General features: G+C 47.4%; 2 non-coding genes across 2 annotated transcripts; both read right to left on the reverse strand.

Moving 5' to 3' along the window:
* Positions 1-13,327: 13,327 nt before the first annotated feature.
* TRNAF-GAA lies at positions 13,328-13,400 on the reverse strand. Its single transcript has one exon. It is a non-coding gene; the product is annotated as a tRNA-Phe (tRNA).
* A 4,461-nt stretch (positions 13,401-17,861) lies between these two features.
* TRNAF-GAA lies at positions 17,862-17,934 on the reverse strand. Its single transcript has one exon. It is a non-coding gene; the product is annotated as a tRNA-Phe (tRNA).
* Positions 17,935-18,334: the final 400 nt, after the last annotated feature.

Genomic DNA, 18,334 nt, shown 5'->3' on the forward strand with positions numbered 1-18,334 from the left:
GCCTTTTCCTGCAATTTTGTGGGCCCAGGGCTGGGCTTTCCAGTACAAGAGAGAGACCTGGACATCCCGGAGATATCCAGCCAAGGGCCAGCAGGACTGGAAAGGACTGGAGGGGACTGGAGCATCTCTGGTGTGGGGAAAGGATGAGGAACTGGGACTGCTGGCCTTGAGACAGTGTGGAATTCCCCTTCTTGACATATTCCCAAGTGACCTGGAAGTGGTCCTGGAGAAGTGGCTGTAGGTTCTGCTTGAGCAGGGACCTCCATGAGGTCCCTTTGGACCTCAACCAGTCTGAGCCTGTGACACAGGGACAGGGTTTTACAATTCAACTTTTTCAGCAAAAAAAGTGAGATAAAGTGATTTTTGTTCCTTCCACTGCCTGTTCCCAGTCCTATGCTATGGACTGCCCTGAGAAGAGGTAGAAAGGTTGACCCTGGCTTTTATTTGGTGCTCTTTTTTGGGGTGTAATGGCAAGGCTGTAATGGCAAGCAGGAAATCAAAACTCTTTTTTTGGGAAAAAGAAAAAACACCCTACCCAAGAGAGTGATTTTTAGCATCAATCACAACTGACCGTGAAGCAGCCCCTCTCCCTGAAATTTGTATTTTCCAGGCTGAAGAGTTCCAGTGTGTTTACCTGTTGTTTATAGGGAAACAAATCCCAATATCAGAGCTGAATTAGCTCAGCTGGGAGAGCATTAGACCGAAGATCTAAAGGTCCCTGGTTCAGTCCTGGGTTTCAGCAATGTTTTAGGAGTTGGAATCAATGACGCATCCCTGGAAGGATGCTCTGGCTTAGTTGACAAGGATGTGATGGGTCAAAGTTTGGACTCTATCTTGGAATCTTTTGCTGTCTTAATGGTTCTGTGATTTCATCCTTGTGGATCCCTTCCAGGTCAAGGTATTCCATGACTCTCCAATGAAGTTTTCTACATTTTCTGGACCATTTCCTATTTTTACCCTAACCTTTATCAAATGATGGTGTTCAGTGTGCAGACACCCCACCAAACTGAGTAACTCTGCTTTCTGTTTGTTCCTCTGTCCCTTTCTAATTCCTGTTCCATGGAGTGCTTCAGGCAAACACCAAAGACAGGACATGAAATGCCAGTTGTCCAAAAAGAGAAGTGAGAAACAGCAAACTCTGACCTTCTCAAGATCAACCCCAATGCTCATCCAATCTCTTCTTCATGGCAGGACAGGGACTCCTCTTTCTCCTTTTCCTTCTCATGGTGCTCTAAAAGCTGTGGGCATCAGGCTGTCTGATCCTGCAGCAATCCAGGAAATGACTTCCCTAACCAGGATGGGATTAAAATAACAAACATCATCACCTGCTTGAGCCTTGAAGAGATACCAGGGGTCTTGCTGGGGAAATGGCTCTGCCAAGAGCCACCACCCAAATATAACACCGAAAACATGGCACCACAGACATGACACCACAAATACAACATCACAAATGCAGCAGCTGCTCACCCACAGTGGACATTTGAAGACCTGGTGCCCTCAGGCAGGATCATCTGGCTCAGGGATGCACCAGCTGGAAATTAGCCTTTACTCCAGCTGTCTTTGCCTGGATTTAATTTAGGCAGGAGCCTCCTGGTCCCTAAACTGGATCAAAGTAGGTCAGAACTCCCTGTGTGGTCCATGTGCAGGACTAAATTATATCAAATTTTGTCCATGTCTTGGGCCTCATTTTGTTATGAAAACAGAGCTCAGGTGTTATGAACACCCCAAATATTGTCCCCAGATTTGAGAGCAGTTCACACACTGTGCTGATGGTCTCTGACTGCGTTAGCCCCCTGGAGAAAGGCAGCCCTGAGCCCCGAGGGCAGAGGCAAATCCCATACCAGAGACACTGATCTGATGGTGACCTTAATGGCTTAAACGTGACAATCTGTGCCATCCCAGACAATGCCCAGACACAGTTCCCTGCATAGCAGGAGCCAGGGACTACTCCCAGGAAGTGGTTTTGACATAATAGGTCTATTTTTGAAGAAAGACCGAGAGTTGTGATTGTTCAGACTGGGGAAGAGAAGGTTTGGAGAGACCTCTAGAAACCCTTTCAGTGCCTGAAGGGGCTCCAAGAGAGCTGGAGAGGCACTTGGGACAAGGGATGGAGTGACAGGACACAAGGAATGGCTTCCCACTGCCAGAGAGCAGGGTTAAATGGGATATGGGGGAGAAATTCTTCCCTGTGGTGTTGGTGGTAAGACACTGGTACATATTTCCCAGAGAAGCTGTGGCTGCCTCATCCCTGGAAATGTTTGGCCAAGCTGGATGAGGCTTTGAACAACTTGGTCTAGTGGAAGGAGTCCCTGCCCATGGCAGTGATGCCTTTTCCTGGTTTTAAAATCAAGAGTCATACACGGTTAGAAGGGGAAAAGGGATTTTACCTTTGTATTTATTTTTAAGGATCCTTAGGTGTACACGTCCAGGTTATATGCATCGAGATGCACCCCGCTGAGTCTATCCCCCCAACATCAGGTATAACATTATAGGTTTTACTAATTAGCACATCTATCAAAGATTCCCCAATGAGAGGCTCAAGTGAGCCCCCCTCCCCAAGGAACCTTCCCTTGGATGGTTCTATCTTGGTTTACAGAATGTGTTCTGGAGAGGACCTTGGGGTCTGGGGCACACTGATCCCTACCTATGAAGCTTCCAAAATGTTAAGTCTCTTAGCTTGACAAACAAGTCCAAGAATGTAGGCAAAAAGCACTAAGAATACAGAAGTTGTAAAAAGGTATAACAGGGTTATAAAAGAAAAGGCAAAAATCTTCATGGCATCAGCAGGGGGTTGGAACTACAGGATTTTAAGGTCCCTTCCAATCCAAACCATTCCATGAATCTGTGATTCTGAGATTTCTCTTGGGGTGGAGAGGGGATGAGGTTTTAGCCCTGCCAGATGGGTTTAGTCCTAACAAACAGGACAGACCAGTTCTATTTCCTCTGGGCACTGTAACACCCCGTGCAGGGGACCTGTTCCCACTCCTCACTGGGTCTCTGCTCACAGCCAGCACCAGGGGATGCCCACTCAGAGCCGGCACCGTTGAGCCCATGGAGGTGACAGCAACATCTGGGCTTGTTCGCCTCAAACACAGGTTCAGCACATGGAGGTAACTCCAACGAAATTGTTTTCAAGCCTGACCCACAGCTGGTGCGAAGGCAAAGGAAAGGCCCCCGCTGGTGCCAGCACTCGGGATTCATGTTGCCTCTGCAGGACACACAGAAATCCCACAGACCACAACGCAGCTGTTAGAGGAGATGAGAGAAGTTTTTTTTACTTCTCCTGACAACTCGTTCCCCTCCCGGCTGAAACAGCTTTGACTCACACCTCAGCGCCAGAAGTTGCCAAGTTTCCCTGGATTTGGCTCAGAGAAGGGTTAAAACCTGCCCGTGCTCCTGGGGAGGCTGCGAGGGAAGGAGCGGGATGAATAACTGCGGTGGGCGGTAGGAGCGTGGGGGCGGCTGCCCTGCCAGCACCTTCTCCAGCCCCCTCACACTCCGCTCCCTCCCCTCACCCCCGCTCAGGCCCCTCCAGGGCCCCCACACCGATCAATCAGCGCACGGCAGATCCCAAAAAACATCTTTTCCCGAGCCCCTGCTCCAACCCGCGGCTCTCCACCACAAACAGCTCTGCCGGTGCCCTTTGGTTCTGATTCTCTGCCTTTTATTCCGGTGACTTCTGCTTCTTTCTCTTAATGCTTTCAGTCCTGGTTTGCTGCTGCTGTCCTTCTTCCCCATCCTCGTGAGCTTCCCTCTTCACCTTTCCCACCAAGAGCATGGGCATGGATCAATCCACACGCAGGGATCGATCCTCACTCACCCACCCTGACCTCACAGCACCAGAGCTTCATCTCACTGCTGATGAGATGAAAAGCCTGAATGGAAAGACCAGGCAGATAAATATATGGGAAATCCTCAGCAGGAGATTAAAATCTTTTACTCCAGGAAAAAAAAAAAGGAAAAAAAAGAAGCACCAGATAAAAACCAGGAAAGTCAGATTTTGCTGATTGTTTTTCTGATAGCTTGCATTCCCACAGAGTGATTTTGCTTTTGCTTTCTTTTTCATTAAATCATAGAACGGTTTGGGTTGGAAGGGACCATAAATATCACATAATTCCAGCCCCCCCTGCCACAGGCAGGGGCACCTTCCACTAGACCAGGTTGCTCAGATCTACTTTAATATATGGGATAATTGCACATCTGCTTTGTGCCTTACTCTGCCAATGGCTGGCACAAGGAAAAGTCAATTCCCTCACTCATGTCTCAGTTTCACCCCTCAGAAAATTGGGCAAAGTTCTCCAGAATCCTGGGGAAAGCACTCTGGGATCCACCAGAGGGATCTCGCCATGGCAGAGGCAGCACATGCAGACAAGAAAAGACACTGCCAGCCCTGAAGATTAATTTTCTAAATTACAAGGCAGCTACAAGATGAGGGAAAAGAGAGGATTATTATTCGCATGCCTTGGGAGCAATAATCCTGCGATTACCACTCCAGACACAAAGACATTAGGGGTTGGTTTGTGCAGCAGCATGGAGCTCTCGGAGCCGTGCCAGGAACATGCAGCTCATGCTGGGCTGGGAAGGGAACTCTCATTGTTGGGGGATGGAGCCCAGTCCTGCTCACATCAGGAGAAGGATCCAGCAGTGGGAGGCAGGAGCTGCCATCCAGACCCTCTGACAGCAGATTAGGTTCAGTTTTGTCCTCTCTCGTCCCACCTGAGCAGCTCAGGTTGGCCCCCAACATTTTGGTGGCTGAAGGCTGAGTTGAGGTCTGAGGCACCAAAAATCCTGAATGACTTTAGAGGGATCCTGGGATAACCAAGGTTTTTATGACTAAGGAGAAGTTTTGCCCCAGGGAGCCTCAGGAAGAATTCCATGACCTAGGAGCTCACCCTGCACCATCCAGGGGGGAGTCCAGCTGCTCCTATGAGCTCAGCTTTTCCAAAAACTGAGCTTAGGGCTGTAAATCCATCCCTGCCTGCCTTTAGCAGTGGGAATTGTCTGGATCTCTGGAAAAGCACAGGGTCTGAGTTCAGCTGGTGAAGATGATGTTGCAGGTGACTTATGCAGAGCAAATATGACTTGGAGCTCCTCTGCTCCAGAGCCAGGCTGGGAGAGCTGGGAATGTCCAGCCTGGAGAAGGGAAGGATCCAGGGAGAGCTCAGAGCCCCTTCCAGTGCCTAAAGCAGCTCCAGGAGAGCTGGAGAGGGACTTGGGACAAGGGATGGAGGGACAGGAAAGGGGAAACATCTTTAAATTGATAGGGGGCAGGGCTAGATGGGATATGGGGAAGGAATTCTTCCCTGGGAGGGTGGTGAGTCCCTGGCACAGGTTGCCCAGAGAAGCTGTGGCTGCTCCATCCCTGGAAGTGTCCAAGGCCAGGTTGGATGGAACTTGGAGCAGCCTGGGACAGTGGAAGGTGTCCCTGCCCATGGCAGGGAGATGGAACTGGGTGATCTTTGAGGTCCCTTCCAACCCAAACCATTCTAGGATTCTATGATTTATTCTCTATGTGCATCAGAACAGTTCTTTCACTCAGGTCATCCAACAAAACCCTGGAAAAAATTGATTTAGGATTTCTCTCGTTGTCTAAGCTGTGTCTTAAAATGGGATGTGGACACATACCATGAAAAAAAAAAGCAAATTAAAAACAAACAAACAAACAAAACACAAAAAAAACCCACAAAAAACCAAAACCAAACAAAAAACCCAAACCAAACAAAAAAAATCAACCACACACAAAAAACCAAAACCAAACAACAATAAAAAAACCCCTAACAAAAACAAAAAAAAAAAATACAAAAAATTCAAATGCAGCAACTGTTCAGGACTTGCTCTGAACAACAAACACTAAAACTGGAGAATAAAAAAATGCTTTTTAGACCCAGCTCAGTTCCTCACAGGCACTAAAGTAAACAGACTGTCAAAATACCTTTAAAAGGTCTTGGCTTTACTATCTGTGGCCGATTAATTAAATAAAATTGAGGTAATTAATGAGGCTGTTAACTTTTGGGGCTATGGGTTCTCCTTTCTCTTAGGTTTGAATAGCAAAACCTAATTCTAGTTATGACTGCAGGGTGCAAGTGGAGGAAAAGGAGAGAACGTGAAGCACTGCTCATTCCAAGGGGAAGTAGGCTATTTAAATATGCAAATTGTGCTCAGAAAAGCAGAGAGAAATAGGATTGTGGAGCTTCCTGCTGTCGCTTATTAGATACGGAGATTTTTATTCCCCTGCCCAGGGTGGGATTCAGACTGGGACAGGAGTAAAAACTCTTCTGGCAGCTTCTGGGAGCATCCAGGAGGTGACAGCTTGGGGAGAGTTTGAAATTCCACGCAGAAAGGTGGGTGGATTTCAGTTTGGTTCCTAACAAGTATCTACAGCACAGAAAACATCCTTGGCAAAATGCTGCAAATTCGGGAAAGTACTTAATGTAAAAATATATGAGGATCCAGTAGAGAAGTGATTTTAATTACTCTACAGCATGTAAGGCTTTAAACTACACTTAGATCAGCTCTTTAAGCTCCTTGACTTGTGCCACACAGGTTGGAAACGTCTCTTTTGCTTTCAAAATTCAATTTTGTCTTTTAATCCCTCATTCCAAGCAATTGGAAATATTCAGGAGAAAGCTTGACCTGCTGAGTTGTTTTTTTTCATGGGGAAAAAAGACAAAAAGGAGATTTGAGAACACTTCAAGTCCCAGACAAGCAGCAAAAGGATAAAATTAGGAATTAAAAGACAGTAGGAAGAAATTAAAAAACGACTTCATAATGAGCAATATCCCTGTCTGTGGTCAGAAGATGCTGGGCAGGTGTCCCATCCCCCAGGGATTTTGGTGGAGCTGATTCCTCATTCCCATTTCTTTCACCCTGACACGGGGAAACTCCTCGAGTTGTTTCGCATTGGTGCCTCTGCCTCCGGTATTTTCATGCCAGCCTGGTTCCGTGGGTGATTCTCTGCTCCAGTTTTCAAGCAGAAGTTCTCACGAATTGATGGAGGAGGCTTTGGCACCTCCACAGGAGGAGCGAGAGAGGGAGAATTTTATGGAGGAGGAGAAGTGAAATGGGCTTTGGAAAACCATAAAATTTGCATAGAAAACGGCGGTAGTTTTTTTTTCCCTCAGACTCAGCTTAATCAGCTGCTGGTTTTGAAGTGACCCCATTAAAGATTCTCATGGGCATCCACAGATGTGCTGGGCTGCTGGAGGGAAGCTGGGTTTGCACTTGAAATCCTCCAAAAGTGAAGTTCAGACTTTCCCTCAGCTCCAGATTTGCCCTGCAAGCTTCCTTCTCTTGGAGCCAATCCTTTAAATAAAAACCAAGAGCAGATGTACAGAAAACCAGGAGTAGAAAGCTTGAAAATCCACTGAGGGTACTGTTTTTTTTCAGCCCAAGGATTTTTAGCTCTTAAGGTCTCAGATCATCACCTCTAACTTTAAACTTGGAGATGAAGTTTCTAAGTTAAGAGCTGCTTTTCTTTTCTTTTTTTTTTTTCTCCAGCCTCTCAATATAGACAGTAGATTTAAAACTCAGTTCCGTTACCATTTTAGTCCTTTTCTGGGGGAAAACCTGTTAGCTCAGGGTATGAAGCGGGGGTCAGATTTCCCTAATAAATAGAATAACACCTCTCTGCTGCCTGGTAATTTTTGAGTAAAGGTGAGGGACCTGCACAGAACCTCAGCCCAAGTTCATGGATGACATCCAAATGTCCAAGCCTTGGACAGCTCTGGATGTTTCACAAACTCACAGAATATTTTGAGTTTGGAGGAACCCAAGAGGATCATCAAGTCCAACTCTCCAGTGAATGGCCTGTACAGGGATTTTTGTCTCAGGTCTTCCCAGTGGTGGTTGGCTGAGAAGGGGTAATATTGAAAACAGAAATAATATCGAAAATAGAAACAATATAGAAAATAGAAATAACACAGAAAGTCTTTGTTCTGCCAGCCCTGTGAGGGTTCCTGCATTGGAAACACAGTGACACAGGAGCCTGGAGCTTGATGCAAGGACCTTCCTAAAGATGTTTTTACAGAGGAGCAGGACCTGACAGCAAGAGAAAATATGTCCAGAAATACAATTTATCAGCTTGTGCATGTGCTGATGAGGAATACAATGACTGGATGGGGTTCTGAGTGACCTGGTCAAGTGGAAGTTGTCCCTGTCCATGGAGTGTTGGAACTAGGTGATCTTTAAGGTCCTTTCTAACCCAAACTCTGATTCTGTGATTGTGTGAATCGGGGGCTAGGGCGACCTGTGAGAGCCTCAGCTCAGGTGTGGAAAGTGAGTTATGACTTCCCAGGTGGGTCAAACATCTTCTCTTGGAGGAGATGGAATATAAACTATTAAAAAAAAATAAATTAGATAGAAGATGTCAGGAGAAGGCTCCAAAACCCCACAAACACCTGCAAATATGCCTACAGTCATCTGCAACATAGTTCCATCTGAATCAATCCTCCAGCAGCGCTGAGGAATTTGTCCCGTTCCAGGGCTGGCAGCTGTCAAGATAAATTGTTAAAAGTCGGTCTCACACACTGCAGCAAATTAAACAGTGCTTGAAAATGTGAGAGAGAGATTTCCTGAGGAATATGTGAGAGATTCATTAATCCAAATGAGCCAAAACTTCTGGATCACATTGCTAAAGATGTCAAGACACCTCTTTGAAACCTTTGTCCCTCTCACCTGCCCACCTTTGGTGCCCCCAGATCAGGTTCAATCCAGAAAGTCCCTCTCAGAATGCAGCCGTGGCATTTCACAGGATCCTCCTGGTCTCTCAGCTCCTCCAGGGACAGTTTGTTTTCCCTTCCAGGTGGACTTTTCCCTCCCGGCTCAGGCTGGCCCCCTCTGGCAGGTGGGTGTGCTCTGGCGAGGGGGAGGGAGGCACAGACAGAGCATGGCAGGGCTCTGGGATGTGTTACTACTTATTCCCACTCCTTGTTTGAAAGGTTCTGCTGTCACTCCAGGAGACACGAGATCCCTCCCATGTCCGTCTTTCCCAGGAACTTTATTGTTGGAGGGGATAGGAGAAGAACTGTTGGGATAGGCTGAAAAATGAGATTACTGATTTTTTCCTTCCCTGCCATGGCTTTCTATGAAACTGGGTGCTTCAAATCATGGAATAATTTAGGTTGGAAAAGACCTCCACGATCACTGAGTCCAACCATCAACCCAGCACTGCCGAGGCCACCACTAAACCATGTCCCCAAGTGCCACATCCACAAGGCTTTTAAATACCTTCAAGGATGAGAACTCCATCACTGCCCCGGGCTGCCTGTGCCAGCACTTGACAAACCTCTCAGAGAAATTTTTCCTAATATCCAACCTAATTCTTCCCCTGGTGCAACTTGAGGCCGTTATCTCTTATCCCATTCCTCATTACTTGGGAGAAGAGACCAACACCCACCTGGCTCCACCCTCCTGCCAGGGACTTGTGGAGAGCCAGAAGTTTCTCCCATATCCTCCTTTTCTCCAGGCTAGGCCCCCCCAGCTCCCTCAGCTGTTCCTGGTGCTCCAGAGCCTTCCCCAGCTCTGTTCCCTTCTCTGGACACGCCCCAGCCCCTCAATGTGTTTCTTGTCATGAGGGACCCAGAACTGAACCCAGGTTTGAGGCGCTGAGTACAGGGGGATGATGACTGCCGTGGTCCTGCTGGCCACACTATGCCTGATATAATGATTTAATAATGATTTAAACTTTCTGATAATGAAACTTTCCAGTGAGCCTGTTTATAACCAGGATTTGAGGGAATGGGGGTCTCCATGTGAATACAGGAATGGAACAAAGACGGCTTTCAATCACTTCAACTTGATCCAGATTGATTTAGGGACACCTTTATCTTTTCCCTGCTTCTGTGTGATGGCCACTTCTCTTGCCAAAATGAGCAAGTGTCCACAACCAGAAGCAGAGCCCATGAACCAAAAGTTATCAAAATGACCAAGGAAGTGTTTTAACAGTTTTAGACAAGATCTTCGTGGACAGGATTATCGATTCAATAACCAAGGTTATTAAACATGGTAGCACCAAGGGAACAGATCTCTGAGCACCTCTAGTTTTGGCAGCTGGGATAACCAAAATAAAGATTGTTCCATAGCTCCCTGTATCAGAGTTCTGGGCTACCACCTCAAAATCAAAGGCTAATACAATTTCAAAAGAAGGTTAAACCCCAGGTGTTTCCCTGAGTTTCGTGGCTTATACAAGGCCTCAGATTTCCACTAAAAAGAAGAAGGAAAGAACCAAAAATCCACATTTAAATACTAATAGTGGAAGGAGAATGGGGAAGAGAAGGTTTTGATTCATCATGTCTTCTTTATCCACTTTGTTATGTCTAATGAGACCTGAGCATCCTCAGAGGGATCAGCCATGGTGGCAACAGAGAGGGTTGTGCAGCAAAACAAAAATCAGGGATGAGAAGGTGGTTCCTGGCCAACACATGGCAAAACCCTTTTCCCAGACATCCCACTACAAGCCTTTTCTGGCATCTGTTGCCCTTTCTGGAGGACAGGAAAGCGCTCACTGACAGCTGCTCTATATTGACTGGTATGAGCCTCGGAATTTTCTCTTCCTTAACCAGTTTAAACCCCTTCCTTACAGTGCTGACCTCTGGCTCAACCACAAATTCCTAATCCTTGGTGTTTACCTCCTTCAGATCCATACCATCAACACTCAACCTCGCTAACCTTTGTCATGATAGGCAAAATATTCCAAGTTTTTCTCATCTCCAATAACCTCTCCCTTTCCAGATGAATCCCAAAGCCTTTCCCAGCCATTTGAAATGTCCTGTATCAATGGTGATCCAGGATTCTGGATCTCCCATCAATCGCCTGCTTTCCCACATGGTTTCCTCAATATTTACCTCATCTTGCAGTGTTCCAAGATGATCCGTCCTCTCCTTTCTAATCACTCCCTCCTCCCCATTTCCACCCCACTCTGAGGTGAATCCACCTGCAAGTCCCAGGAGTTTCTTAGGAACAGCCTGCTGAGCACAGCTCCCTGACGCTGGTGCCGGCATTGTGAGGGCTGTATTTTCCTGGATAGCGTGACTGTTCCTAATTCCTGCAAATAAAAGGAATTAGAGAAACAGAGGACTCAAGAGGTGTATGAGTAATCCAGCATCATCCCTGGGGACACGTGCTGGGATAACACACAAAAACAAGCTGGGAACACAGAGTACTTTCACCTGCAAGCTGACTCTTCCCACTCTCTGGGAAGGAAAGGGAAGTGTCAGTGCTACAGCGAGGGAAACTGAGGCACAGGGATTGGCAGAAATTCAGCTGGTTTGGTGGAGAGCCTAAGGCAAGGCTCTTCATGATCAGTTTGGGTTGCAGCTGCCTGAATTATGCATTAAAGTTCAATTTATTTGCATAAAAGGAAGACAAAACTGTGAACTCCATCCTGGGAAAGCCATGTGAGGAGCAGCTGAGGGCACTTGGTTTGTTCATCTGGGAAAGAGGAGACTGAGGGGAGACCCCATCACAGTCTAAAACTTCCACATGAGGGGAAAAGGAGGGGTGGACACTGATCTCTGCTCTGTGGTGACCTGTGATGGAACCCAAGGGAATTGCCCGAAGCTGTGTCAGGGAGGTTTAGGTTGGATATTAAGAAAAGGTTCTTCCCCCAGAGGGTTGTTGGTCACTGGAACAGCTCCCCAGGGCAGTGGTCACAGCCCCAACCCTCAGAGAGCTCAAGGAGTGCTTGGACAATGCTCTCAGGAACATGGTGGAATTGTTGGGGTGTCCTGAGCAGGGCCAGGAGTTGGACTCGATGATCTTTGGGGGTCTGTTCCAACTCAGGTTATTGTGTGGTTCTGTGGTTCTTTGATTCTGTGGTTCTGTGGTTCTGTCATTCTGTGATTCTGTGACTCTCTGACTCAGAGCAGTTGTGTGTTCCCATGCATTTGGATCTCTCCATGATTATCCCAACTTGGCTCTTCCTCACCTCGCCGCCCCTACCCTCATTAACATCCCAGTGAAACCTCTCCCATGTCTTGCAGCCAGATGACCAAGTGTTGTCTTTACCTCTTCTTTGGGTTGCCCTGGAGCCTGGTTTGGGGTCATCTGACCAAGGACGAAGCCCAAAATCATTCTGCCACCCAAGGACACTGTTGCGGCGCAGTGCTCTCTGTTTGCATGGAGCTGGGATCCGTTCCACCCGCCGACTTCCCCACCTCCGAAGTCTGCAGCTCAGCGAGGGGAAGGAACATTCCATAGAAGGGAAGCAATCTCTGCCAGGCGCTGCAGAAATGGGACACAGATGGTGCCTGAAACGGGAGCGGAAGTTTATTTGGGGGCTCTGTGCGTGACGTCGCACTGCAGATCCTGCAGCAGATGACAGGCACCGGGATTTCAGAGCGGGTGAGGAGTTCAATTTGAAGGAGCCTCTATACACTATTAGAGCTGTTAGTTTGACTGAAAAAAAAGGAAAAAAGGAAAAAAAGAAAAGAGGAAAACTTCACCTTGATAATATTTTAAGGATAGGAGTGTTTAAGTTTGCTTTTTTTCATGTGTTGGTCTGGTTCTTCTGACACCCTAATCTTGATCCCTGTTTGTTGGCTGCTTGGTCAGCCAGGATGGTTGCACGGATTGGCCAGGTGGACACTGCTGATAGAAAAACCTGAGGATGACATTGGCCTGGCTTTTCTCTGCCCTACACATAAAATTTTGTCTTTGTCCTCTACTCACTGAAGAGTTGGAAGGGATTTCTAGACATCTTCTTGTGCAACGCTCTGCTCCAGCAGGGCCACCCAGAGCCAGTCATCCAGGACCACAGCCTGACTTTTAAAAATTTCTCAGAATGGAAACTCCACAACCTCTCAGGGCAACCAATCCATCTCATCATTTCCTCATAAGAGAGGGGCTCCAGTCTTTTCATCACCTTGAGTCAGGCCTGTTCAGCCTTGAGAAGAGACAACTGAGAAGAAACCTCATCCCTGTCTGTCCCTGTCTGCAGGGAGGGCTCAGAGCATGGACCAGGCTCGGCTCCAGGGGGCCCAGCAATGGCACAAGAGGAACAGGCGGGAACTGATGCCCAGGAAGTTCCACTTGAACCTCAGAAAAAACTTCCCTGTGCAGTGATCAAGCCCTGAACAGAGACCAGAGAGGGTGTGGAGTCTCCCTCCCTGGAGATATTCCAGAACTGTCTGGACACAATCCTGCACCATGTGCTCTGGGATGGCCCTGCTGGAGCAGGGGGTGGCACCAGATGACCTCACTGTTGTCCCTTCCAACCTGACCCATTCTGTAATTACCTTCCTGGCCCTTGGCTGGATCTCTCCTGGATGTCCAGGTCTCTCTCTTGTGCTGGAGAGCCCAAGCTGGGGCCCACAAAACTGCAGGAAAAGGCTGCTGAAGCCCGGGATTGAACCAGGGACCTTTAGATCTTCAGTCTAACGCTCTCCCAGCTGAGCTACTTCAGCTCTGCTGAGGCTCAGATTTTCCCAAAACCTGTTGGAACACGAGGATTGTTCAGCCTTTAGTTGACTTTAGTTGACAGATTTTAGTTGACTTTAGCTTGGGAATCAAAGAATTGTTTCTGGGAACGGGAGAGAGAATGGCTCAAGACACCTGGAAGTGTTCAAGGCCAGGTTGGACGGGTCTTGGAGCAACCTGGGATAGTGGAAGGTGTCCCTGCCCATGGCAGGGGGGTGGAAAGAGATGATCTTTAAGGTCCTTCCCAGCCCAAAACATGTTGGGATTCTGTGATAAAACACAGAATCTGGAATTAAACAGCAGCCTTGATGTGGGAACCAGCCGGGAGCAGTAGCATTAGACAGAATTTCCTGACACCTTTTCACAGAGCCCATGGGACGATCTGGAATTATCCATGGAGCCTGGCCAATCTTTTCACACCAATCTGTCTCTCTCCACCTAAGGAACAGGAACCAGGCATCTTCATGCAGTGATATGGGAGATGTTTGGCCAGCCCACCAGCTTATCCTGCAAATAATTGGCTCTCAGGACAATCTCCCATCCTTTCCCAGCTCCAAATTCACATCTTCCCAAAATACATATGTGAAAAGCACAGTAAATTTTCCATGTCTGTTAAAAATCTGGTAGTGAAAGGTGTCAGAAATATATTTAATCTGGGTTGGAATGTTCATCTTGACAGCAGCTGATATTTCCTCAGTGAGATTTATTAGATAACAGTTCCTGATATCTCGGGCTCCCAAACTAGGCTATGGAAGCTCTTGAAATATCCAGGCACCAGGATCATTCCCTAAGTGGGTTTTCTTCCTCCAAGACCACTTCTAGCACTGGATCCCGATGGTGATCCCACCCATGGTCACTGAGGTATTGGTCATGGGTGGCTGAGGGTCTCAGCATCTTTGTGCTTGTCAGATGGAGAATTTTTGGATAGCTGAGCAGTGCTACAGAATTTCTGCTTCTTGATTTATAAATTACCTCCTCTATGTGACCTAAAACATTCCAGATCCAGCTTTTGAAATCTCTGTAGTGCCAAAAAAAAGGTGCACATAACAAATCCAGGGCGTGGCTAAAGACCACAGCCAGCAGACAACATAACCCCAAAACCAATTCCCAAAAACCAATTCCATTTTGTGTCTGGTAGAGCTGCTGATATGAGAGGAATCTACAATACTGTCCAGGAATTTGGAGCCACAGGAGGGTGATTAGGCCTCAGCCCTGAAATGGGAATGAGCCATCCTTGTCTCCTTCATCTCCACCTGGACCTCAGAATCCATAAGAAGAAGGAAGTTGGGGATTGGCCCCAGTAAGTTTTTCCTATTGTCCATGAAGGAGGATGAGGAAAAAATCTTACGCTGCGTCCTCTGCAAAATCATCCCCAAACCCAGGCTGTGTGTTCAGAGCAGGGCTGGTTATTTTTATCTGCAGAAGGTTTTAAAAGGAGCAATTTCTTGAGCTCAGTGACTGTGGATCTTACAAGTACAGCTTGGATCAGATTTTAGGAACAGAACACTCTTCCTGGTGTATTTTTCCACACTTGGAGGCTGAAGGAAAGTGAGAATTGCACAGACAGATGATTTCTTAGCTGATTATTTTGGAGTCTCTCCTAAGTGTTTACTTGCATGTAAAACTTTGCTTTGAAGGGTTTTTAATGTCTGGAGTGTGGACTTGCTCCAGGCTTAATTTTTCTTCAAAGATTCTGTCTTTGAAGGCAAATCAAAACAGACCAATGTCTATTTTGAAACATCAGTGCCTCTAATTCTGTGAAATAGTTCTGGTTTGTTCTTCCCTGAAGAGCTGTGAGCACTGACCAGCTGTACCAGCAATGACGATTTCCAAATTCCTGGAAGACCAGGTGGGCACATTCGTGTGACAGGGAGCAAAGACCACAAGAGAAGATCTGACAGGACATTTTTTCTGTAAAACTCAGCAATTTTGAAAAGGTTTCTCGGGTGGGATTCATCTCACCTGACTTCTCAGAGGCCAAAAAGGCAAATCTCTACTCCTGACCCAATCACAGAATTGTTTGGGTTGGAAAGGACCTTCAGGATCATTTCAGTCATGCCCAGAGCAACCAGGTTTCGTCTCTCCATGGGGTTTTCCAGAATCTGTATTAAGCCAGTGCAGAGATAGGCTGAGTCCTATCAGAAGTTATTTCCAAATTAATTACAATAAATAACCCACAGCACTTTTAGGTCTTCACAAATCTGATTCATTTTCAGCTTTTCCTGAATTTTTGAGAGGGAGATCAATGCATTTGGATTTAGGGCTATCTGGCTGGATGGAGTCAGAGCAGATGAAAGCCTTCCCAAGGCCAGTGGTGCCACCTAATGGGAAAATTCCCAGGGAATCCATGACTCGGAAGTTCAGTCCTTAACTGGAGTGTTGCTAGGTGACGTAGAAATGGAAATGAGGAGCTCTGACGTCAGTCCCTCTTTACTGCTGCCTTACGACCATTCCTCCGTCAATCCATTCCCTTTTCCCAGGTATCCGAGCCACAAACCGGAGACTGCCCTTGGAAATTCGTTCTATTTCCTGCTTAAATCCAATCTCAGCAATCCCTGAGGCTCCTGAAGTGTTTTTGTCCTTCATGACGCTCAGTCTGTCTGGAGAGGAAATGATCCCAGATTTTAGGATTATGGAGAGCCAAGCAGAAAACGAGATGGAATGAGGGGCTGCCATGGGAGAGACCAGGACCCTGGGGGTTTTCTTAGTTGCAGATTTTGCAAATGAGGAGCGAGACAAGTTCTCTGCATTGCAACATCCACACTCAGATCCATCTGGAACCACACTGTGGCTCTGCAAAAGAAGGGATAATGTCTCAAATACCTCAAAAGTTCCCACCTGGCAACCCCCTGCAGCCATTCCAAACCATGGATAACCATGAGCTGCCAAGCCTATCCTGGTCTCCAGGTTTTATTGTATTCCCTGACTGTGTTGTCTTCCCAGCACCTACAGCTATTTTTCCATGACAGTCTCAGTCACCACTGCATCCCTGACACTTTTATTTTTCAGGAATATGTTACAGGGTTTAGAGCAGGTCTTCCTCAGGTCTCACCTCAGTTCTACCATTAATGAATGAGAAGTTTTAATCTGTCTCAGACAGGCTTTATTTATTTCCTTTTCTCTGAAGTTCAAAAGTTATTTCCAAGATTCTTTCAATTTTTCCCGGGATCAAGATGTTTGCAAGGGCTCATAAGAAGGAAAATATGTAATGTGATGTCAAAGCGTTGTTTCTGCTGTTCTGGGGAGAGGGCAAGAGTGAAGGGAGAGGAGGATCCAGTCCCTCTTTCAGTGCCTCGCTGACCCAAAATGTCCCCACCACAGGCAGGAAGTCAACTCACAGAGCCCCTGTGCAATTCCATGGCTGGAGAAAGGATTAACATTTAGGGCAAAGGGGAGAAACTTTTAATTAAGCAGACTCGATTAATTCTAGCAAGGAGCTGAGCTCTGCTGGTAATGATGACTCTGCAGCTGTGCCTGGTGCTGCTCAAAGCCTGGAACGCTGCCTGGCAGAGGTGGTCAAGCATGAGTGATTGTCCTAAAAGCATCATAAAATCATGGAGTGGTTTGGGTTGGAAGGGGCCTTAAAGATCATTGAGTTCCACCCCCCTGCCATGGGCAGGGACACCTTCCACTGTCCCAGGTTGCTCAAAGCCCCACCCAGCCTGGCCTTGAACACTCCCAAGGATGGGGCAGCCACAGCTTCTCTGGGAAACCTGGGCCAGGGCCTCACCACCCTCACAGGGAAGAATTTCTTCCCAATATCCCATCTATCCCCGCCCTCTGGCAGTGGGAAGCTATTCCCTGGGTCCTGTCCCTCCATCCTTTGTCCAAAGTCCCTCTCCAGCTCTCCTGAAGGCCCTTTAGGCACTGGAAGGGGCTCTGAGGTCTCCCTGGAGGCTTCTCTTCTCCAGGCTGAACAAACCCAGTTCCCTCAGCCTTTCCTCATAAAAGACAAGTTCCATCTCTACTAACCTTTGTGGTTTCCTCTGGAATCTCTCCAGACTAAACAGCCCCAAACTGCGTTGACCCAACATTACCACCAGTTTATAGGGCAGTCCATGGCATAGGACTGGGAACAGGCAGTGGAAGGAACAAAAATCACTTTATCTCACTTTTTTTGCTGAAAAAGTTGAATTGTAAAACCCTGTCCCTGTGTCACAGGCTCAGACTGGTTGAGGTCCAAAGGGACCTCATGGAGGTCCCTGCTCAAGCAGAACCTACAGCCACTCCTCCAGGACCACTTGGGAATATGTCAAGAAGGGGAATTCCACACTGTCTCAAGGCCAGCAGTCCCAGTTCCTCATCCTTTCCCCACACCAGAGATGCTCCAGTCCCCTCCAGTCCTTTCCAGTCCTGCTGGCCCTTGGCTGGATATCTCCGGGATGTCCAGGTCTCTCTCTTGTACTGGAAAGCCCAGCCCTGGGCCCACAAAAATTGCAGGAAAAGGCTGCTGAAGCCCGGGATTGAACCAGGGACCTTTAGATCTTCAGTCTAACGCTCTCCCAGCTGAGCTACTTCAGCTCTGCTGAGGCTCAGATTTTCCCAAAACCTGTTGGAACACAATGAGCTTTCAAACTTTTACCATTCAAACCAGTTTGCCCAGTACCCCTCTGAGAAGAACCATGGAATGGTTTGGGTTGGGAGGGACCTTTAAGATCACCCAGTTCCACCCCCTGCCATGGGCAGGGACACCTCCCACTATCCCAGATTGCTGCAAGCCCCATCCAGCCTGGCCTTGGACACTTCCAGGGATGGGGCAGTCAGAGCTTCTCTGAGAAACCCATTCCCCTCAACACTGACTGTGAATGGTGTGACTGACCACATAACAAAGAAAGAGAGAACAAATCTGAAGAAAACCCAGGCCAGGAGCAGCCTCTTCCCACAAATAAGAGATTTCCTTGATGGACCATCAGCTGGGAAG

Source organism: Corvus cornix, chromosome 2 (assembly GCF_000738735.6).
Source record: "Corvus cornix cornix isolate S_Up_H32 chromosome 2, ASM73873v5, whole genome shotgun sequence".
Classification (NCBI taxonomy): Eukaryota; Metazoa; Chordata; class Aves; order Passeriformes; family Corvidae; genus Corvus; species Corvus cornix.